Source organism: Lepidochelys kempii, chromosome 1 (assembly GCF_965140265.1).
Source record: "Lepidochelys kempii isolate rLepKem1 chromosome 1, rLepKem1.hap2, whole genome shotgun sequence".
Lineage (NCBI taxonomy): Eukaryota > Metazoa > Chordata > Testudines > Cheloniidae > Lepidochelys > Lepidochelys kempii.
This window is the reverse complement of record NC_133256.1, coordinates 99,662,592-99,686,038: the sequence shown is the minus strand read 5'-3', so window position 1 is coordinate 99,686,038 and position 23,447 is coordinate 99,662,592. Positions and strand designations below refer to the sequence as shown.

Below are 23,447 nucleotides of genomic sequence, written 5' to 3'. Positions count from 1 at the left end.
GGCAACGTAGACATGAGTCTTGGGGGTCACTAACTGGCATAGGTTTACGGCATGTGGCGCAAGCCTTAAAGCCGCGGGCCTGTGGCATGCCCCGCAGCCCGGGGCTGGTGCTGGATGCCTCCAAGCACCTAATGACTTAAGTGTCCACAATCTGTATGTAAACTATCTGATAACAGCTACTCTTCTACGGGCGGGGGGGGGGGGTGTTCCAACGCCACCACGGATGGTAAGAAGGAACTGGAGCGGGTCGGGCCGGCAGGGGTATATATGCATGGCACAGTGGCACCACTTGGGGAGCCCGCCGGGAGCTGCTAGGGGGAAAAGTTTCCGACGCTCGTGCACGCAGTGCACGCTCACCTAATGTGGAATGGATGTGAACAAGCACTTGAAGAAGAAGTCTGAGTATATTATATCAACAGTTACCTTTGTTAACCAAATTTATTATCTCAAAGAATGATATCGTTTGTTTGGTCTGACCCTATTTTCCATAATACCATGTTGACTGGCATTCATTATTCCACTATCTTTCATTCTTCACAGACTGCATCCATATCAGCTTTCCCATAATTGATTCCTGTGATCAGTGTTGAATTAAACAGCTTTAGTTACCTGGGCATCTTTTTAAATACTGACAAAACATTAAGTTTTTCCAGTGCTCTGGAACTTCTCCAGTATTCCAAGATCTGTTAAGTAACTATAATGGCTAAGAGAACTCATTGGCCAATTCTTTTACCCTAGAGTTTTAAAAGTTATTCAGTCCTACAGACGGAAATTATTGAAAGTAGTAGTTGTTTAACATCCAAACTGCTGTTGAAATAGAAAATATTTCATTGTCACTGTAAGATGTTATTTGTAAGAACAATTGTGAAGAAAATGTCTGCATAGCTTACATTTGTAATAGCTTTGCCTGTAGCATCTGTCTATCCTCATTGCTCTATTTCAGGGACATGCTGACACAAAATTAAACAAAGGCTTTACGTCTACTTTTTCATTCTATTTCTGTTTACTTGCTCTTTTTGTGGGTTAAACTTTTTTTGCAACTAGAGTATATATTATTCGGAACAATATCTGATGTCATATCAAAATGTCCACCATGGGGTCCTCCTGCTCAACCATCCACTAATTTTGTCCACTAATTTGTCAAAATTTGTCCACTAATAATGAAACAAAGATGGTGTAAGTATACTGTGGATCTGTATTGTTATAGTTAGCAATTAATTTGCATGGCAGAGTTTTTTTTAACCAATTAGGATGCTATATTAAGAATAATCAACTACAGTCAGTGGAATATTTTTAAGAAAAAAAAATATGTTCACTGTTATTGTAAAAGGGTAGCTTGTAACCCTGCTAAGGCCTGTGCCTGCATCTTACCTCATGATATCATATTATTCACGACCTTCACTGTTTAAATAGTCAATAAAGCATAATTAAATAACTTCATAGAACTAAATCAATTTCTCCTATGCTGTATTCATTTTAAAATGGAATCAATATTATTTACCCTACCTGACAATAATGCCCTATGCTGCACATAAAATTGATTCAATATCAGCAGGTAGTTATCAATGAATGCACTTTACTGTAGTAAATGAACACAATCGATACTCAGAAATGTGTGTTTTGTGGTGTATGAACAAAATGTAACTGAAGTGAGCACTGAGTCTTGCTCAAAATATTTTAGTTCTTCTGCTAGGTTTTACACAACAATTTCTGTTCAAGATTTTAAATTTCACAGCTAATAGTATTTACTGTAAAGGAACTCAGAAAAATTAATCACTGGTCCCATTATGAACTAAATATTTCCCTCCTCCACTAAAGCCTATAATGGGCAGAATGACAGGCATGAAGTTAAAAATTTAATGTATGAGTCTTATTAAAATTTCCCCACTTTTCCTTGAAAGACTTTGCTCTTTGCATTGTCAGTGATTTATGAGAGTAATTTAAATTTAAACTTTTTCCATTTTCAAAAAATCATCTTTTAAAATGAACAGTGAGTTGAAGGGGAAAAAATCCACATGTTGTGGAGAGCGTGTAAAGTAAAATTCAGTATGCTCCATTCAAAATAGAGATCTTGGATAGACACCTAAAATTACTGATATCCACAACATTTCTATTATTCATTTGAACAGAACAAAAAGAACAGTATAATCAACTGATCCAATCAATCAATAATCTTTAAGACATATACAATGTGTATTCAAAATCATAAAAAGAAACTCATGGCAAAATTTTTGATACCCTTTTGCTGTTAACAACACAAAAGAGCCAGAGTCTTTGGTTAACTAAATAATTTCACTTTGGATGTTTCTTAAGCTAAAAAAAAAAAGTTCAAGGGGGAGATTTTCAAAGACACAGTAGGATGTAAGTTCCCAGCTCCCACTGACATGCACTGGGTGGTGGGTGCCTAGCTGCCCTTTGCGCCTTTGAAAATTTTCCCCTAACTTACTCCAAGCCTATAGCAATATCTTCAAGGCAGCCCCACTGAAGTTTTTCAGTTTTTCCACTGAAGCCTTTACCCAGCTTGGTGTGCTGTTCTCTTAAGCCATGTGTAATGTCACCTTGCCTCTTGGACATTCCCTGCAGCAATCATTTCCCTAGCTATTGAAGTACTGATCCTTCCTTCTGGCAAGTTTGTCAACTTTCACTTATATTGAGCAAGCCTGGTTTTATTTCACAGAAAACCTAGGGAAGTATATTGCTGTAAATCCCTTTCAGAGTACAACTGTTCATAGGCTTTACAGATGATTTACTAATGAAATGTTCCTTTCGGTAAAAAGCAAGTGAACGTAAACAAATTGCTCTGTTTAATTCGGGTTAATACTGACCTATTTTATGTATTTGTGTCTAAAGAAATGTATTCCAATTTTATACCTACTGGAGCTATATAGTTCATATCTGGTGTAATCAACAAAGCTCCGCATTTTCTTTTACTTTGTGCACCTTAACAGGACAATATCTGAACTAATGTTTGCTTTCTCAGCAAAAATGTGCAAACCAATTAAAACTTTAGAAGGAAGTTTATTTCAATTAGACATAAAAGCTGGGATTGTTCTGGTGTGCAAGCTTGGGGAAAAAAATGTTCCACATCAAAAACAAGCATAGAGACTTGGAATGCTGCATTGTCTTTCTTCCCCCTGTATTAGCCTTTCACCGTGCAGAGTTTCATAATATCTGACTTATAACAATTTGTGTCCTATTAGACCTTTCTTTACTTGCTTAGAATTGAGCTCCCATAATTGCCTCAGGAAATTACATGGACCCTATTTTACTGTAATTTTAAAACAGCAATATAAAAATTAAATTGAAAATATTATAGCTAGTATACTACATTTGAGATGTGTTTCATCTAAAATACAGATACAAGCAGAAAAGAAGCTTGCATAATTTACATTTTGACTGCATGGGGCGGCAAACTGAAATCAATACAAACATAGGCTTGATTCAGAAAGCTACTGTAACTGTAGGAGTCCCCAAACCCTAGGGTTCGCCAATGGGGCAGCAAGGTAATGTAAGGTGACACTATCAATTCAACCACTACCATATAGGAATAATTCATTTTTAGTTTAACATTTTGTTTCACTCTGCCTTCTCTGGTTTTTACTTTACATTATTTCATCTGGATTATAAGTTTCTATATAGTAATTCCATCAATTCATTTAATATTTGAGTAAATTCTGTTATATGATAACAATCAATCTAAGCTGTTATACCACATGCATCACCTTAATATCTGAGCACTCAATGCAAGAGCATCTCTGCAATTCTGCTAATTGTTTAACAACTTTTATAATCTAAAATTCAGTAATTCTTCTTCGTTGAGGAATCATGTTTTGTTTTTCAAAATTTTTTGCTCTTATAAGTTTACGTGTGTGGATAGAAAGAATTTTGGGTTGGGGGCAGAGGGGAGAAGAGTTTGAACAATTGGAAAAAACTCAGATTTTTCCTTTCACTCACAATCAGCAACATTAGAGAGAGGTAGTGATAGAAGTTTTGACTTTGACATGTACCTTTTTAGGCATCTCCAAAAAAAGTTCTCTGATAATATGAGTCACCTATTCTTAAAAAACTAACAGTTCTATATCCCTTACAGCCAGCTAACATTTACATTCAGCAATATTGATATGTTTGAGTCAAAAAAGAAAAGGGCAGTTTTATGATTAAGGCTCTGGGTTCAATTTCAGGGGCTCTGCTACAGACTTCTAGTGTAAGAGTGGCCAGGTTACTACTTATCTCTCTGCTTCAGTTTCCCAGTAAAATGGGGATAACAATGCTTCCCTACCTCTCAGTCGTGTTATGAGAATAAATTCATGAATGTCTGAAGCACTCAGACGCCACAGTGGTGGGGATTATATCAGGTAACATTTTCCATTCTGGAACAAAGCCTCTCCTCTGCCTGGCACATTTGGGATGTAGAAAATGGTATGGAAGCTTTATCAAGGAGGGAGAAATACAGGATAGAAGAACATGATTAAATCAGCTGCTAATTAGAATAGTGGTACTATGTTGGGACAACTGCTTGGGGCAGCTTCTTCCCAAAGGATTGTTCTGCAGAGAACTGCAGGTTGAGGCTGTGAGTAAACTGTACCTTTACAAAGCTGTTGAGGGAAGACCTGGTGGCAACTTCACAGATTTTCCGTGTGGCAGCTGGGTCCCTTTTCTGATCAGGATGCTGCAGTGGAATATACTGAATAGGTTCTGATCCCTTTTGGATGCAGTGTATCCAACCAAAGCTGTGTATCAATCTGATCCATATACGCTTGAAAGATTTAGTTTTACAGGCTGAAGGAGGCTCGGTTGCAGTCAGGCTGATGGCTTGGACTGAAAAGGGAATTGATCCATTTCCTGAACTTTTGCTCTTCTATAAGGATTTAGAAGTCCCCCCTAGAGTAAGCAGCAAACACGCCGGTTGAGATTCTGATGTGTCTCCCCACTACGTAATGGGCCAAAGCAGTACAAAGGGGCTCCAAAATCTCTGCATCTGTCCAAAGTAAAATTTCGCTGGACACAAACTGAGCAAGTCACCCACATGTTGTATTCCAAGCACTCCTTCAGAAGCCATGGCATGGTATGCCAAATATGTGGCAAAAGCTTGGAGGGGCACATTGGGGTGTGCCTACAGTGCATAGTGCTGGGAGATTCTGGACAGTGATACTACCCAGAGACAGCGACAGGCAACCCTTCAGGACTGTCGAAGGCACAGCATAGACTGTCACCCTCCATCTTGTCTGTATTGTCAGTCACTACCTTATCAAGCTTCTCCCCTTATATTTCTCCAAAGGGCCTTGAGGTGCAAAAAATTGTTTTTAACAATTATTCACTGGCCAGGGTTCGAGCTACAGCTGATGTCTGGTCACTAAGTTTTCTGCCATGGTCCTTACAGCCTCTTTGATGGAATCTATTCATCCATCCATTACAAACATGATTGCAGTTCTGTGGTTTGATTCTTTTTGGCTCATCATACCAGGACATCATGACCCTGATGAAACATATGGTAGCTACCGAGACTCCAAGGGCCACCAACAAGGCTTTGAAGTCCTTCCTGAGAGTGGTCTCTATTTTTATATATGTGAAGTCTTCAGGAAAATAGCTCCCTCCTGCCAGAGTAACAGCATGCTTCACCAGGGATGTTACTTCAGAGTGCACATTAAGAAACATAAAAACAGCATCCTTGAGGCTCTGACACCTTATAAATTGAATGGCTTGCAGACTTAGCATTTTCTCTCTAACAGAATTCTCCTATTCCTCCCTGATGCCTTCCCTGTAGGAAGAATTGAAAGGGATTGTGAAATTCTGCCTTGCTTTTGGAAGGGGAGTTTTCGCTTGTTCTCCTGCTGCTCCTTCTCATCCTGCTGAATCTCAAAGGTAGAATCACCCTGTGAGCCATGACTTCAGACACATGGGGGGAGAAGAATTTCATTTCTCTGGCTCAGAGTTATCATAGTCTTCTAAAGCACAGACCATGTGCTCCTCCTTTCAGGGAGGAGCTGGAGCTAGAGCTAGTAGAAGAGGGTCAGGTTCTGGAAGGCTTCTCAGCCTTTTCCTTATTCTTTCTGGCCTTTTTAGATTTTTAATTTTCTTTTGTCATTTGGATAAAGGATTCTGATCCCTGTCAGGATTGGCTTGGTGCTTATTCCTAGATGATACACCATCAGGCTAAGATCCAAAAGGACATGAAGTTCAAGCTCCCATCCACCTCTTTATAGGACATTAGTTAGAAAGGAAATGCAGGAGGAAAGTAATGTGAGAATCCAGATACCCTTCCTGAGAGGAAAGTGAGTTGAACAGGATACCAGACCCCTTCTCAGCAGACTCCATTATCCACTTGGGGACCAGAAAAGGGGCTCTGAAATTTTTCCTTCTTAGAACTGGATGGGACCAGGGGGAAGGCATTTGGGAGAGTACTTGGGCTTACCCACAACAGGTTTCAGATTGGAGCAGACTGCCCTGCTTGCTAGGTCCCAGACACTGAGGACTGATGCACCTTTGCAGAGGCGTGTCTGGATGTGACTCAGCTGGTGGCATGATGGGGGCAGTAGATGTAGAAACTCTCAAACACCATCCACATTCAGAAACCCTTCCCCTGGCAGAACGTGGTGCAGGCTGGGAGCAATGCTTACAGAGTTTCCTTCTGTGGCCTGCGAAGGCTCTTGTCACAGGTGGACTCTCTGATGTGTTGATCTCAAGGGCCAAGAGAATTAAAGGTGTTATAAACTCTTTCACTACTAAACAGTGTTAAACGAGGTCTGGGGTCTATTATAGAGAGACCTCAGCCAGCTTAGCAACATGGCAAACATACCATTAAAAATCCTTTAAACCTTTTATTAAAGATACAGAAAAGAAGGAAAAACAGGTGAAGCATTTGAAATCTAAAGTAGTAAATAAGTCTTTCATTTTAACAACATGCCTTGTTCCCTTTAGCTGGAGAGAGGTCTAGAAGGAAAACCCCTTGTTTGACCATCTCTTAGATGGTATTAAAGATGGTAATAATTGTCCTCTAGGGGAAAAGAGAATAAGTTAGTGGAGATGGGCTGGAGCTGTTCTTGCTGATGTTAAAGCCTGATCCCCTTTCGTCTCAGGAGGTGTTCAGGATTCAGCTGGAGCAGGTAGGGGTGGCCACGTCATCTGGATCCTTCTCTGGCCCAATTAGGTCAGGATCTCTCACAATCAGCGCAACAAAGGCCCAGGGCCTCAGGAAACAGTGACAATGGCAGCCATGATGGTGAGGCTCACTCCTGTAGCTGTCTGTTCTCTATCTTCCCCCGAAGTTTCTTTCCAAAAAGGGAGCAATGGGTGGAATTGCCCAGCCCCTCATTGTTTTGTCCAGCAATTAGGTCTAATATCAAACAGGCCAATTTTGGTTAATTAATTTCCAGATCCACATCTTCAACTTTTACAGAGCATAATATAACTCAATTTTAACATAAGTTAAGTTATATCAATAGGCTTTTTGTCTGTACTAATTTAGTCTGTCTTCTTTTAGTACCTTTCCCCATCAACATTCATTATTATAGGTTATTGGGACATTTTATGTGAAATTTCACACACTTTTTACAGATGAGCTCACAATTAGAGTAAATTTGTAGGCCCAATGATCAAAACATACCTTCTCATCTTTGCTTGCTGCGAGGAAGATAGGAACAAGCAGAAGAAAGGACCTCAGCAGTAGATCCTGTTCCATGAAAGATTCTACGGCTAGGAGTGGGTTTTTTGTTTGTTTGGTTTTGTTTGAATCTCCAAATGTGCTCCCAGTGAAGGAAACTGGTGGTACTGATGGTGGGGTTTGGGAAGGGAGTAGTATAACACTGTTCATCAACTACTGTCCTGAAATTGACTTTAAAAGCCTGGAATTTAAAAGGAAAGGAAGGGAAGAGCTGAGTTCTGCTTTGTTCATCTGGCCAGCACCAAAGAATTTTAGGAGCAATTGTTTGGGACATATCCAGTCCTTCCTTTGTAGCCCAAGCCAGCTTTTCATCAATGGAACACAGGTACTGGATACAATACTTAGTGGCTGGAAAACAAACAGTATAGAAATGTTTATAATACCTACAAAATAGAGTACTTACTGGGGGGGGGGGAGAGGGGTGTACAAACTCTTCTCAGAAAATTTCTATTTTTGGGTGCTCTGACTCTGCATGTAGCCTCTGCCCATTATCCTTATAATAAATCATGAAAAGTTTCAATCAGTTTTTGAGATTATATTGTCAACTTGCTAATAATTTAAACTAGTGACACAGCTCTTTAAGCTGAAGCTTCAGTTTCACAAACAAAAGCTAACCACCTGAGACCACAGAGGACAGGATATGAGCTACTTATAGCAACTCTGAACCAATGAACAAGAATAGCAGGAAAACTGCCTTTTTTTCCAGCAAAGGCCTTTGAAGTAAACTATTTATTAAACATTATAATACTCAAAACAAAAATCTTTGAAGGCAGGTTATCCTCCTCTGCACCATGTCCCATTGTGAATGAATTGCTTCCTTTTCCTTTTGGGACTTTTTTCATTTGTGAAACTGACACTCAAATTGTTCCCCTAAACTACTCAAGTGAGCCATTACCTTTGGCAATAGGATTAATCTATCCATCAGCACAGAGAACATTAAAAATATTTGTAGTTAAACTATTCCAACATCACTGTGATATAAGCAGCCATGCTGTTTCTCAGGCGTTGTTATATAAATACAATAAATAAAGTTCCTCTTGCACGGTAAAACAGCATTAATAAGTAATGATGAAATGAAATCATTTGAAACAGGAGCAAGAATTTTAATTTTGAGACTTCATTTTTTACTTTTTAATTAAAAAAAGTAAAACCTACCACTAACCCTTTATTTACGAGTATGCATGGATTTTCTTTGTTGTTCTGATTAAAACATTTTTCTCTCTCTTTCTCTGTTGGATGAAGTCACTTTCCTGTACAGCATCGCCATAATCAGTGGGATTTTCAAAAAGAATCATATAGAATCACATTTTCAAATATATGAGCATGTGTTGGGGTGCTATAACTATACATATCTAATTTACAGCATGTGTGTCAACTGATGTGCATACACTGACTGAATATTTCCACATGTGAATGGCCACTTAACTGGTTGCACATCCATACAATCACCCAATGCATACTCACTCGTACAAAAGGTATCTGCACAAATTTATATCCACACAAAGACATAGATACATCTTTGAAAACCTGGCTCTTATTATGTGCACTAAAAAAGAAGTCTCTGACGCAACCATTAATAACCATTTCTGCATGAGAAATTCTCTGTCCAAAGCCTGGAAATGACTCATAACAAGCGAACTGAAACTCCCACTGGGCCAGCATGCATCCCTGCATAGTAAAGATGTCACTGATGAACTACAGACAAATCTGCAGAAAAAAAGTCTATAGTTCTATCAGTTGACAGAAATAACTTGCTCAGAGTTAGAGACTGTGGAGAAACCTACCACAATAGTGCCCTTATTCTGAAAGATGTTAAGCACCTCCAACTTTCACTGACTACTATTGGTGGGAGCTTAGCACTTCTGAAAACCAGGCCACAGAAATAGCCTATGTCAGGGATTGGCAACCTTTGGCACGTGACCAGTCAGGGAAATCCGTTGGCTGGCCAGGACTGTTTGTTTACCTGCAGCATCCGCAGGCTCAGCCAATCGCAGCTCCCACTGGCCGTGGTTCACCCTCCCAGGCCAATGGGGGCTGAGGGATGTGCTGGCCGCCACTTCCTGCAGCTCCCATTGGCCTGGAACAGCTAACCATGGCCAGTGGGAGCTGCGATCGGCCGAATCTGCGGACGCTGCAGGTAAACAAACCGGCCCGGCCCACCAATGGATTTCCCTGACAGGTCGCCAATCCCTGGCCTAAGTGCTTGTGCCTTTTCTTATCTAAGGGTCAGACTCTGTCTTTACTCCTGTGCAATAAGGTACTACTCATCGAGCAATCCCATGTTCTTCAATGGGACTACTCTGTGGAGTAAGGTACTGCTCTGCATGAGTAAGGGTGGTAGAATCTGGCTATAAACATTTTAAATCTGTTTCCTTCCCTTCTCTGTAAGGTCCAGTCTTTGGTATAGTATGGTAATCACAACATAGTAAGGCTGAAGAAATAATACTAAATACACAGGCCCAGATACTTAGCGGGTGTAATTTGGCATAAATCAATTACTTCAATAGAGCTATGATGATTTACACAAGCTGAGATTCTGGCCTACTAAGAATTTGTTTGTTTTTGTTTACTCATATGCTGCCCCCGCTGCTAGATTTCAGCTGGTATACACTAGCGTCACCATGCGATAATGTGACTGCTTCTTTTATCATGGGAGTCTATCATCTCCTTCATCTGGTATGGTTAGCAGAATTGGGCATAGGTAAATGACATATGTTTACAGCTGAACTTGGAGGTCCATTATGGGCTTTGATGGCCACAGGCCTTCATGATGTTAGGATGAACTTTGTTAGTCAAGGAACTAGTTAGATGTTAGTCAAGGAACTTTGGAGAGCAATAGCTCCAGAATGTGGGAGCTCTCATTTTCTTTGTCTCCAGAACTCTATTTAAATGTAATGCTGGTGTGAGAGGTTGCTGTCCAATCCCTCTACCCTGCATCATAATAGGGCTAAAGAAACTCTTGCACACTGGCCTGCAAGAGAAACTCAATGGAATTTCCTGTAGCTTAGACGACCCATAGAAACCTGGAGCTGCCCTGCAAGTCACAAATAACCCTTGCAATATCTTTTGAGCAGTGCATAATAGTTGATGGTAACATCTTAATTTACCTAAACTATTTGCATATCTAATATAACAGGACACTGGCAATGTGGTGATTCATTGACCATCTTAATCTTCCACCTGAGCTAGCAATAGGAAACCTGAGCTAGCAATAGGAAATCACACTCATTCATTTCGAGCCACTGAGTATGGAGGAGGGGAGGAAATCCCATATCTGACTTCTGTCCTTTCTATTAGAGGACATCAAGAGGTCAATCAGTAGCATTGTCACTTTGTGGATTAAATCACTGAGATCCAGACTGTCATTTTGTGATAAGGGAGCAGTGTCTCGAGAAGACATTATAGGTCTTCTCTTGCCCCAAGTCTATACGAAACAAACTTGCATCAGCATAACTAAGTTGCTCAGGAGTGTGCAAATCCACACCCCTGAACGACGCAGTTGTACTGACCTAATCCCCGGTGTAGACAGACTACGTCACAAGGAGGGCTTCTCCCCTCAGCATAGCTACTACCTCTTGGGGAGATGGATTAACTGTGCTATGGGAGATGCTGTCCCATCAGCGTAATAGCATCTGAAGTGGTGCCACTATAGCATTTTAAGTGTAGACCTGCCCTCAGTTTCAGCCAGTGTCACTTATTGAGGTTCTGGGGGAGTAGCAGTGAATCAGATTCTTGTTCCTGGCTGGTGAAGCCCAGTAGCACTAGGTTCTCTTTAGAGGTGCAATGCAGACACTTTTCTTTATGAAGAAACGGTTATAAAGTTGTTCAAGAAATCATCACTTGACATTAATAATCTTGTTAATTATCAACATGTAGCCAATCTTTATTTTGGGGGGAAAAGCTGTTAACAAGGTGGAATCAGGATAAATTTGATGAGTCCCGGAGAAGTCAGATTTCCTTGATCCTAATGAAACACATTCTGGATATGGAACTGAAACTCTGCTAGAGACATTGGTTGAGGATCTCCTGGTGACAGATCAGGATAAAAAAAAAAAGTGTCCATGTTGACTCTTACGAGACCCAACTCAGGAAAGCATGTGCTTCAATGTCTTTCTGAATCAGGGCCTTAGATCAGTAAGCTGCCTCTGATACCATTGACCATGAGGTGTTGTTGATATGGTTATAGTCTCTAACATGGGTGGATGGACTCTTAAGTGGTTCCATTCTGGTATTTTTGAAAATTTAAATAAGTTTCTTTGGTACAACTTATCACCTATCCTGAGGGATGGCTCTTTTATGTGGGAAAACACAAGGTTAAAAATCATCATCCTTCCTATTCAACTAGGAGGATTAGATTGGCAGTGTGTCAAAAGGAGGTTAGTTACAGCAGGTCTCTTGCCTGACCTACCCCAGTAGTTCCACTTCCCTGTAGGTCTCTCTCTCAACTGAGCACAGTTTGCTTTTATATCTCCCTTCAGGCCTGGTTCTCAATCCTGTGCTCCACCATGATGTAACCCTCATGGTTTGGCAGGTAAACTACTCCCAGGTGAAACTGAGCCCAAAGCCCCTTAGAAGGGGCCAGTTCATCCCCTTGTGACAATGTAAAAATAAATAAAAAATTGGAAACTTTTGTAGCCAAAAAGGTTCCTAGAATTTCCCTAAACACTTGCAGCTTAGGGAAATTCTAGGATTGATTTAGCATTGTTGTGCCCATATATGGGATTGCAATTTTGTTTTTGTTGTTTTAGATTACAATGACTTACTTTACACCCCTTTTTGGTGTTTTGATTTCTTTAATATAGTTAATAAAAAGTGTTTTGGCACTTTACAAAGCCATCCTTCCAAATCAAGCACTGAGCATCAAGCAGACTTTCACACTTCAAGAACTGCAGTTTATTTAGCCCATACAAAATACTTCTCACAACTACATATTCCATGAAAGTCGTATATACATAGACCTCTGTGTGTTTGTGTGTGCGTGTACATTCACATGTATATGCTTTCTGTCAATACCTGAAATCAGTGACTGCTTCCCCTTCACCTTTTTCTAGAATTCCGTTTATCATTTGTAAGGACCCAGTTCTGCAAGGTGTAGATTTCCCTGAACTTGGGTAGGGATCAGTCCAATTCTCATTGAAGCCAAAGAGCGCTGGCATTGACTTAATCGGGAGTAAGATCTCTTTCTGAATCCTTAAAGCACTGTACAAGAACACGGTCCTAAGAGCCTTCTGGGTGTTAAGTGTTATATTAGAAATGGGCGGGGGGAAGGGGGGTGGAGGGGAATCAACATCAATTGACCACAGGTTTCTTTTTTTTAATAGACCATTTCTAAAGAGAACATTGGTTCGTATGTTGGTGCCACATACCTCACTATAGTAAGCTGTCACATCCCAGTGACAAAATTCATCACTAATACAATATCAAAGTACAAAAATGTGTTTTCATTCTCCCCAGAAAACAATGCCAGGTTGGGATGGAGATTAAAAGTAAGCCACTCCACCCCAGAACAAAGTGCAGATTTGTCCACTGGGTTATGACCTAAAGCAGTAGTGTTACAAAGCATGAAAAATCCAGAAGTTTTGATCTGCTGAGTCACCGAGCCAATCACAAAGGCAGAGCATGTTTAACAACAGTATTTTGGAAAATTGGTGGAGACAGGCCAGGTGTTCAATGAAAAATAGAGGATAATCTGGGGTGGGAAGAAGTAATTTACATTAAAAGGTTATAATGGACATTATTTATTAAAAACCAGTTACAGTAATGACATTTTATTCATATTTGTGTCATTTATGGTCATATTCATTTGAGCTACTCTCTGAGTAAGGGAGTACTGCAAACTACTAAACATGAGTAAGGTGGGCAGAATCTGACCCTTAACATATTTTTTGGCAAAAAAAAAATTCATATGTTTGAAACTGAGTTTTGAAATAAAGCTAAACTAGCTCGTTAAACCATTTTCAGATGCTATTTACATCACCTACTCCCCTGTTCAAAATTCATAATAGCATGATTTCATTAATTCTCATAAAACCTTATTTCTCATTCAGCCAGTCAACTTGATTTTAAGTGCCACTATCTCAACCTGAAAATCAGCAAAATATAAAATACCATCAGCTGAATATTAAAATCTCCCACTGTGATAAATAGAAATATGAGGGTTCAGACAGAGCCAGATAGATTAGTGCTCACTTCCTATTCATTACGTGCTTTCAACTAACAGAGTACAGAAGTTCTATAATTTGACGGAAAAAATATTATACTTTTAGAGCTATTTTTCCAAGCTGATTTTCTCAGCCTATCCCTCTCCCTCCCTAAAACAAATGACTCGGTGTTGTTAGATGTATAGAGAAAACATGACTAATTAAATTAAATAACCCCAGTATGGCCAGGAATATATATTTTTGTCATCAGGAGAAGCACAAAATCACAGAAGAAGAAAAAAAACTATGCCGTTAGACATACTTCTTGCTTCAGAATTTATTTCCAGTTCACCATGGAGTCAAATGTCATACTGGTAATTAAACTTTGACTCCCGTTAGCAGCTGTATTAATGTGGAGTTAGTCCCAGAGCAGCACTACCCAGCTCTGTTGTTGGGGTTACTCCCAGTGCTAAACAGCACGTTTGCTGACCAGCACAGGAAATCCCTCTCCTGTTCTTTGAGTTGAACCAAAGGGCTGGCAGAAAGAAAATATCTGAAGTATTCAGAACAAAACTGGACTCAATCTTCCCCTTTCTTAAGCCACTTCCAGATGCCACAGCTTTACCAGGATGTAGAGGCAATTACATTTCCCCGCTTTGAGTCCAAAGATATATTTTGGTAATCACACAAAAAATAATATGATACTTTTAACATAGTATTTTCTCATTCAGTGAAATGCTCTGTTGGCTTCGGATATCCATAGACTTGGTAGTTGGGACTGGAGGCCTTTTATATTTTATATAAGCCAAAAGTAGCTACAGATATGCTGAACCATTGATACCCAAATCACTGTAAGTGCCTCCTTTAAATAGGAGAAGGATAGATAAATCTAAGGATAAAAACACACTATCAGCCTTGTTGAATACTGGTGTAATGGCTCTTCCATAGAAATACCAGCTCAAGCACTTTATCCCTGAAGAAATAAGGTAAGCGTTATATTTCAGTTAGAAATTGGAAATTAGCATATTGTGGTGACTATTACCATACATCTCTGACACTAACACAACTGAAAAATACGCTAGTTTGGATTGTGAAGGAAGCCACAATGAATACGAGACAACCATAGGCTCATGTTAACTCACAATGCAGATGCACAGGCACTTAGGGTTACACAATAGGTCTCGCAATATATTAACTCAAGCAAACATAGGTAGCTGTGATGATACCTGTCACTTCCAGGTCATTTCATGTTATGTACCCACACTATGCCTGCAGATCTTTCGGTAGCATCTCTTGTGAGCAGAAACTGCAGTCTGTTTCCTCACATATGACCATGACCCAGGCTGTCACACTGGTTTTAGTTGCCTTGGGTCAGAATACCTAGTAATGATCTCTTTAAAAACATCAGATGATACTTTGTCCCCAGTATATTATTTATAACAGTTACTCTGGGGTTTCTTGAACAAATTAGGCTTTTAACTGTCTAGTGATGTTACATAAATGAAAACATATAGAAAATAAACAGATTAGCTTATAAACACTCCATTTTCCCCAGTGGAAAAGATCGGGGAACTAGCACATTAAACTTAGTGGTACTATGCATATTGCTTTTCTTAGGGGCTAGTGGAAACCTTTGTATCTCTAACAGCATCATTTCTTCTCTCTGATCCTATAAGGCAGCATGTTGGGTTTGCGCCAAAATAGACTTTCTTCCTCGCCAGTCTCTGAAACCTGCTTGTAACTGGCTCATACATTTTTGAAAGGTTATTCTCCTGGGGAGTGACTATCTCCTCTCAAGATCCTGCTTGAGTACTTTCAGGCAATTTGTTTATGACTCAGGCTAATCCTTCCTGGCTAGTCACCTTCCCTTTCCTTCCCGCACTTGCTATTATCTTTTAATAGTTGAACTTACCCTATATATCTAAGTCATTAGACACCTCCTTTCTGTGAAGGACTGGCTAACCAGGAATTCTTAAAGGCAATTAATGTTAGATTAGCCCCACATGCTTATATTTCAGTGGGTGACAGGACTTTCCTGACTTCAGGACTGAACTGAGTGTGGAAGTTTTCAGTTTAGGTAGGTCAGAAGTACAATTCTCATGAAATAAAATACAAAATTAAAAATCATGTGGGTATCTTACTCATGTAAGACCTTGTTTGCCCAACATTAAGCTACCATTGCAAACTTTTTGCTTCCCCACCCTGCTCTATCCACATATCTGAAATGTGCTTTGAAGCAGAGGGGTGCTCTATAGAAATATGACGTAGCTATAGAATCTTTGGCCTCTCTGCTGAGACTGCAAACAGCAATGCCAACAAAAGGATGGTTATTGGATGGTGATGTGGACACCTGTCCAGTAAGAAATGAGAGACAGAAATCACCAATGCATTTTGTACAGGTCACTGTGATGAACAGCCATCAGACAGCACTGATTTTCATTCATTACCTTTTGACCTAAGCTGGATTTCAGTCTGAAACCTGGTTAGGGGGATACCAACCCCACACTGGGCCAGCAAGGATTAATGAGCTGCTGTTGACCACTCAACCCTGCCTCACCATACTTGCCGTCAGGTGATGAAGGGTCAGTTAAAAAGGAAGGAGAACAGCTCAGTTGCTGGCCAACCAGAGATAACGCATCTTATCTGTTGCTCCTTGAGGGAAAGGATCAGCTCAGGATTTCTACAGAGAAAGCAGACTGCCAGACCAAGGTAGGCCAGGCCTAGGACTACTGGGTTTATTTTGAGAGTATTTTTCTTTGCTTGTTTGTAAAAAGGTTGGCTGGGCTGCTTGGGAGAGGCCTGAGGGGCCTACTAAGACTGCTTTAGGGAATCCCTGCTCAGGAGGGGTGTAAAAAAAAACAACACACCTATAGTTTTTTTTTTGCACCCTACTCAAGGCTGCCCTGTGGCTCGTCTGGGACCAGAGCATGCACTCACAGACCTAAACATGTTTTAATAGTCATTTCAATGTTTTTACAATGGAGAATTGTGGTTAATTAAATGTAATGTCAATCATATCCCTCACACTGTAGGAATACAAGTACTGTAGGTGGTCTTTAGAAATGGTTTAACTTTTCTTTATATGGGCTAACATATAAAAGAAACATGCTTGATACTTTTTACTGATATTTTTACCATCTGCATTTTCAAGAAGTACCTGTGATTGGAGGAACCTATGAAGAAGCTGTCCAGCATATTGTAAAGAACAGTTTAAGCCATCACTTGGCTTGATTCTCAACACATTCCAGGAACCCCATAAACAAAGACAACATGTGCAATGTTAACTTTCTCTTTTATGCTGTCACCTTTTTTTCTCAGTATAATGACCTTCCTGCACAGTGTGTGTTACCATAAAAAGAAACAGAACCCAGTAAAATTAGAGGAACTGCTTAATATCAAAATGTTTTATCTGAGGAAGACAACGCCAATGTAAATATAAAAGGCACAAGAATTAAAAAGTATTTGTTTTGCTATTTCTTCTTTAAGTTCAGATTGTTCAAGTGAACTTAGCCAGAGTTTTTTGTTACTACACATCATATTCTCTGTCCAGTAAATGAAATGCTGCTCCAGAGAACATGAACTTGGCTAGAAATTCAGACAGTTTTGATATTCTCCATTTGACAAGCAAAAACCCTTTGAATGCTTTTGCCAGTAACCAAGAACTGGGATTAAGGGGGGGAAAAAGCCAGAACAGCAACAAACCACAATAGTTGCCTGATGTGGTATATGGTAATAATGATTATTTATTAAAATAATGAAACAATTACATTTTAGGCATATAACATGGACATGAAACATACATCAGAAATTATCTTTTATACTCAGATAAAGAAGATGATCTAATTGCATTTTAGATGACACATCCAACATTTGTTATTTTGTTGTTGCTAAACAAATAAATGAAATGGTAAACTCACATCTATTTAAGGTTCATAATATTACATTTAATAAATAAAATTACTCTGTTCAAAGTGTAGATTTCTTTGAACTAAATATAGAGTTAAAACCCTTAATCACACCTTGCACAATTTTATTAACACACTCAGGAAGAAAACAAACTTTAAAAATATTCCATGAGCTGTAATAAATCTACTGTAGCCTCCTCCATGGCAGCTGGCCCACAAAGCTCAGGAGGGCAGGCTTAACTCAATTCCCTAGGATTATTATTGTTCATATTATGGTAGCATTGAAAGGCCCCATTACCTTAGGTTCAGTACAAGCCCAAAAGCAGGCACAGTTCCTTCTCCAAAATGTTTAAATGTACTACAGTAAGCATAGTGAGTCTGCATTTTCAGCAGTCAAAGAATGCCCCATGAAGCAATGTATACTCTCTCTAACATGGAGCCTCTAGCTCCACAGAGCGGCACGCATGTGAACTGAGCAATAGCTGAGTGATGTCAATGAGATTTCACTGAACTTGCTGGTGAAGTCTCCCTAAGCAGACCAGAAACCCGAGGGAAGGAAATGAGAGTGATTATGTACAGCTGAGCAAGCACAGTACAGAGACTATAAATCTGTGATATGGTGTTCACTGTTGGTGTTCTGTGGTAAAAATGTTTACCATCTGCTTTACTCCCTCACTGTTATGGACACTAATGGAGCCTTCAAACATGAAAGAATGAGGGGGAGGGAGAACAATATTAAGGGTAACTATTTTAAAGCCAGTCTTGGTCGTCCATTACATCAGGAAATCTTGACACTAAATAAAAATGCTAATTTGCTCTGTACAAGTTTCTGGGCTCAGCTCTGGGAGGCTGCTCAAATTCACACCAATGGAGAACAGGACACAATGGAACCCTGCCCCACCACATCCCATGCTTTAAGCCCCTTCTCTCACCTTACCCTGGGAGTATTGGGGGTTGGGAGATGACAGACAGCTGGTGCAGGAGGTGGCTATACTGGTGGAGAACTCCTCTGTGCAGGGGGAGTTCTCTACTAGCCATATCTGGGGTGCAATTAAACCTTAGTGCACTTGAAAATCCATCCCTCTACATTTAAATCAAGAACTGAAATACACTATTCAACTTTCATGCTGTATATTAAACCAGGACCTGACTACCTCAAATTAAAGATTCCTATGCTACTTTACTCTGTATGAAAACAGGTGGTAGCCACAGCATCCAGTCTGAATTGCAACTCAGGTATTTATATTTTGCTCATCTAGATTTCTCCTAGGGAAAGGAGCTGCAGGAGCCTCTCTACTCCTCCTTCCCTACACCAGGCAGTAGGGGTTTCACAGTTCTCCTACATCCTGCTCACACAGCAGTACTCCAGGCAGCTAAAGCCAGTGGGAGTTCACTCTGCTCCTCTCCATGGAGTGGCAGTGAAGGAGCTGCTCAGATCCTCCATTGCTTATCACCCCAGCTAGCCAAATGCGCTGGGAGGCCTGTCGTTCAAGCCCCAGGCAGTAACATCAGCACCCAACTCCAACAGAGTGGTAGGTGACATCACCACAATGGCTGGTAATACCACTGCAGATCACCCAGAACTGCAAGCAGAAGACAAAAGTGAAAGAGGAAGCTCCTAACTGAGTCTGCTATGGACATTCATGTCCCTTTGCCCCACCATTCCAAACACTTCATCACATCCGTACATCAGTTGCACATTTACAAAAAGCCACCAGGCAAACCTGGATGAAAGGACAGCACAACACTGTCAGACCCCTAGCATCAGGGGAAAGGGAGACCCAGCCCCTTCATGGGAACTAGGAACTACTGTCTCACACTCTCCCAGATCACTATTATCATTGGGATGCAAAGGCATCACCCAAGAACACTAACATTACAGTATTAGTGATGCTGATAAATGCAGGATCATCTGTCAACAAAGAGAGTGCCATTCTGGATTTGATTTTGGATAAGACACCTGAATGAATGACTGGCACTGGCTCAACGCCATTTCCATCATAATTCTAGGACAGCTAGTACGAACAGGAGACTGAATATACCATGAACGAAGCCAGAAAGAAGAAATGAGGAAGTGGAGTAGCAGTCTTGTTTCTCCCTATCTTTGGACAGACTCCCAGCATTCCCTCTGTGCTAAGAGTGGTTTTGAAGTTGGTTCATGCCCCCTGGAGCCAGTTCTACAATACATCTTCTACTAGGTTTAAAACCAGTTTTAAAACTGATTACAACTTTTGGGAAACTTCCTTGGAGTAGACCAGGCCTTATACAAGCTTAACTAAAGCAGTCTCTTCCACAATCTGATGTAATTTTCATGTATATTACATTTACTCTTGGTAAACTGGCTACTGACGCCAAATTGTTCAGTAATGTTTTTGTGAAAACATCATTCTTGAATTTTAGGGAAATCACTGATGCCTGGTTCCTTTTGCCTTCCCATCAAATTTTCCAGGATTAAGTTGAAAAACAGTATCTGATGCATAGTTCTCATTTTAAACACTGAGCTTCTGCTGTATTGTAGCAAATAATTAAATGGTGAATCTTACATTGAAAAAAGCAAGGTACAAATGTTGGAGGATAACGAAGAGCAAGAAATGAACGATTGAAAAACTGACATCTTAGATGATCAAATTACATTACCTTGCTGTTCTTTTTCTTCTGCTTACCCTCTCAACGCGCTTCTATGTTATTGAAGCATGCTTCTATGACCCTGGCATTCATGCAGTTTTTCTTCCTACAATAGTTTGTCTAGCATTCCCAGATGAAAAATGGTGATATTATGTACTACCACTGAATTTAAGTATTTTCCTTTTAACAAGGACACAAATTTAAAGTTTCCACTGAGGAAAAATTGCCCTCTATTTTGGATAGCGATTCTATTTGCCTGACACTTTGCGTCTAAGATCTTTGCTGTTCTCTAGGCACCCTACCGATATTTCTTTAAACCTTTATTTCTTCAGAGCACTAATGGTGGATTATTTCAAGAATTCCATTTATCTCTGGTGCTAATCTCTTCTTAACCTTCTCTACAGCTTCCATCACCACCTTCCAGCTGGATTTTGACAGGTTAAGCAGTATCAACCTGTCAATTCTCTTGATCTTCAAATATGTGCAATACCTTGCAGTTATATTCTGCTGCATGTATATTATTCTAGCTTGGGTCTCCAACTCCTCCTGGATTAAAACCAAAGGTTCTGATCTCTCCTCATTCAGGATACTGTTGGTGTACCAGTATGAGTTCTTGTAAAAGTTGCTTTCTCTTCTTTACACTCTTTCTGCTTTTCAAGTGAACTCAACACTACCTCAGGCTAAAAATACTGAAACTTAGTCTCTCCATATATGTTGCTCTTCTATAATGCCTTCATGAATCCCTTCTTTCCATATGAATTAATATGCTTATAATTCCTAAATACGTTTTTGAGACTACTTCTCTCTTGCCTTTTTAAGGCTGCAAATTTACCATGGATGTCGCTCATTGCACCTAGGTTTGCTATATTTGCTGTTGCGTGATCAAAAGGACTCAACTGGGAACCATGAAACTCCAGAGTTCTAATCCCAATAGCATGGACTCACTGTATGGCTGTGGGCAAATAACTCTTTGGTGGTGGGGAGTGTAAATGCCTCTCTTAGAGAGGCCAGGCGGCCTAGTGCTTTGAGGGAAGGATCAGTGCAGCCTCTGCTTCACAAAGCCATCATATGAGATTGATAATCTGGCCAACTATAGCTTGATTTCATATTTCCCATTTTGAGTAAGATTGTAGGCAAGCTGGCTGCAAGACACCTCTCAGAGTATCTAGATGTCTCTGATCTCCTTCACCCTTGTCAAAGAGTGGTGCAGACCTGGCTTTGGCACAGACTACATTTGATTGCATAGCTTGTTGATCTCCTAATTCTGAAGAGGGAAGGAGGATTCCCAGCACACTTCTATAATGCATTATTTTTTGAGCATCAATTATGCTTGGTGCTTGCAAGATACAAACAAAAGTCCTGTCCTGAGGATCTTAAGCACTGGGAGACCGATAACAGGATATTAACTTAGATATTTTTAAATTCTGATATCACTTTTTCCCCCCTCTTATAACATTGGCACAAAGAAAGCATTTTTCAGAGTTAGCATGTGAGAGTATTACAGAAAAAATGACTCTTTAGGAGGGACTGGAATGAGGTGAGGGGCGGAGCTGGGTGGGCCAGGACAGCATTAGTAGAAACTGGACTTTGCAGCGCTGATGGAATCTTGCTGTACTCCAGCTAGTTTTACCATATCCTTTGCACTGAAGCACTTGGGCACCCACCTAGGCAATTTGTTTTCACTGGACAGTGTGGACTTTCCCCTTCCATTCCCGTTGTCCTGACCTCTCTCCTCTCTTCTCCTCCCAAATCAAACCACCACCAGACACAGGAAGGACCTTGTTGTGGCTCTGTTGCTCATAACACAATTTGCTATGATAATACTTCCTGTGCATGCTGCAAATATGGCATCTCGCCAAAACTAAGGACTGGTGTTTGAAGGATCGTCACACAAGCATGATACTTCCTGTGCTCTACAGGATCTACCACAACTGCTCTGCCCTTCACCTCCTTCGTAGCCATTTACTTCTGAGGGTCAATGGCTATAAATATTTCAGGGAAAGAATAAACTGAAGAGGTGGATTGCCTACTTGTGCCAGTACTTATTTGCTGCAGGGTAGGCAGATTGGCTGATCTTCAGAGAAACAGAGGTTCCTGAGAGACCTGTTACAGCAATGAAAATGTAGTTTTAAATATATTTTGCTGCGGTGAAGAGAAAGTTTAGAGCAATTAGTTTTGCTCATCTGTGTCCACAATTATATCACAAGGGGACATTGGCAATTTCACAGTCCAGTCTGTTTCTCTACTCAGAACCATAGTGCCCTCTCCTTCTCCCTCCATACTGACTCGCTCAATACATTTCTACAACAGTTCCAAACATCTCTTTCTTTCTATTCCCACCCCCCTCAGTTTTTTCAGCACTGATTATTTCTCACCTCAACTACTACAAACTCCTCTCTGGTCTCTCACCTTGTCATTCCTTACATTTCCATTTCTCTTAAATGCTACCACAGACGACTGTCTACCTTACCATGTCCATTCCCTTCAATGGCTTTCCCTCAACTTTTACATCAAATCTATGCTTCTTGTCCATGCCTTCAATGTGCAGCCCAACCAAGCTCCTGCCTATTCCTCTGCCACCATCTTTTAATTCATTACCTTTGCTCCATCCAAGCTGCTCAATTTTTCATCCTCTCTTTAGTGCATTTTTTTCCTGCTCCTTTTTTCACAGCCCCATCAGAGGGACCTGAGGGAGAATGATACAATGAGCACATAAGCCAGCTGCTGATGGTGTAAACTCAGATCAAAGATGATATCTTGAAGAGACCATCAGTGATAAGCCCTCTGGGAAAAAGTATGTTTCTAAAAGAAACTTGGAGGAAGAGAAAGAGGTTGACTGGCACATAAGAAAAGTGAGAGTCTGAGCACCGAGGTATGATGGAACTAGCTGTGGAGACAAGTGTGGAAGAAAGATTGAACAAAAGGATGTTTAGAAGTCAAACAGGAGGAAATGTGACATGGGTAAAACAAAGTAATGCAGGGCCTTGAAAAGGAAGACAAAACTGAACTTCACATAAACGGCAGTGAGCCAATTCAGAGAGAAGAGAGAAATCAGAGCAACAGGAAGAGATTATTTTAGCAGCAGCAGAGCTGAGATGAAATCAACAAAGGAGGACG

The 23,447-nt window shown here is 40.3% G+C and overlaps 2 protein-coding genes across 14 annotated transcripts in view; one reads left to right on the top strand and one right to left on the bottom strand.

The window, feature by feature from the left end:
* Nucleotides 1-23,447, bottom strand: part of PCCA (propionyl-CoA carboxylase subunit alpha) — a 420,612-nt gene that overhangs the window by 41,242 nt on the left and 355,923 nt on the right. Inside the window, exons 22-23 of one of the 13 annotated variants that reach the window (XR_012159457.1) lie at nt 7,604-8,008; nt 6,860-7,333 (exon numbers count right to left, since the gene is read on the bottom strand). The exons of the other annotated variants lie outside the window; for them this stretch is intronic. The gene's annotated coding sequence lies outside the window, so the exon portion shown is untranslated. Of the gene's footprint in view, nt 1-6,859; nt 7,334-7,603; nt 8,009-23,447 lie in introns of those variants that run through there. 13 annotated transcript variants of the gene reach the window in all.
* The window catches only part of GGACT (gamma-glutamylamine cyclotransferase), a 111,613-nt gene that overhangs the window by 79,169 nt on the left and 8,997 nt on the right, over nt 1-23,447 (top strand). The gene's annotated exons all lie outside the window — the stretch shown is intronic.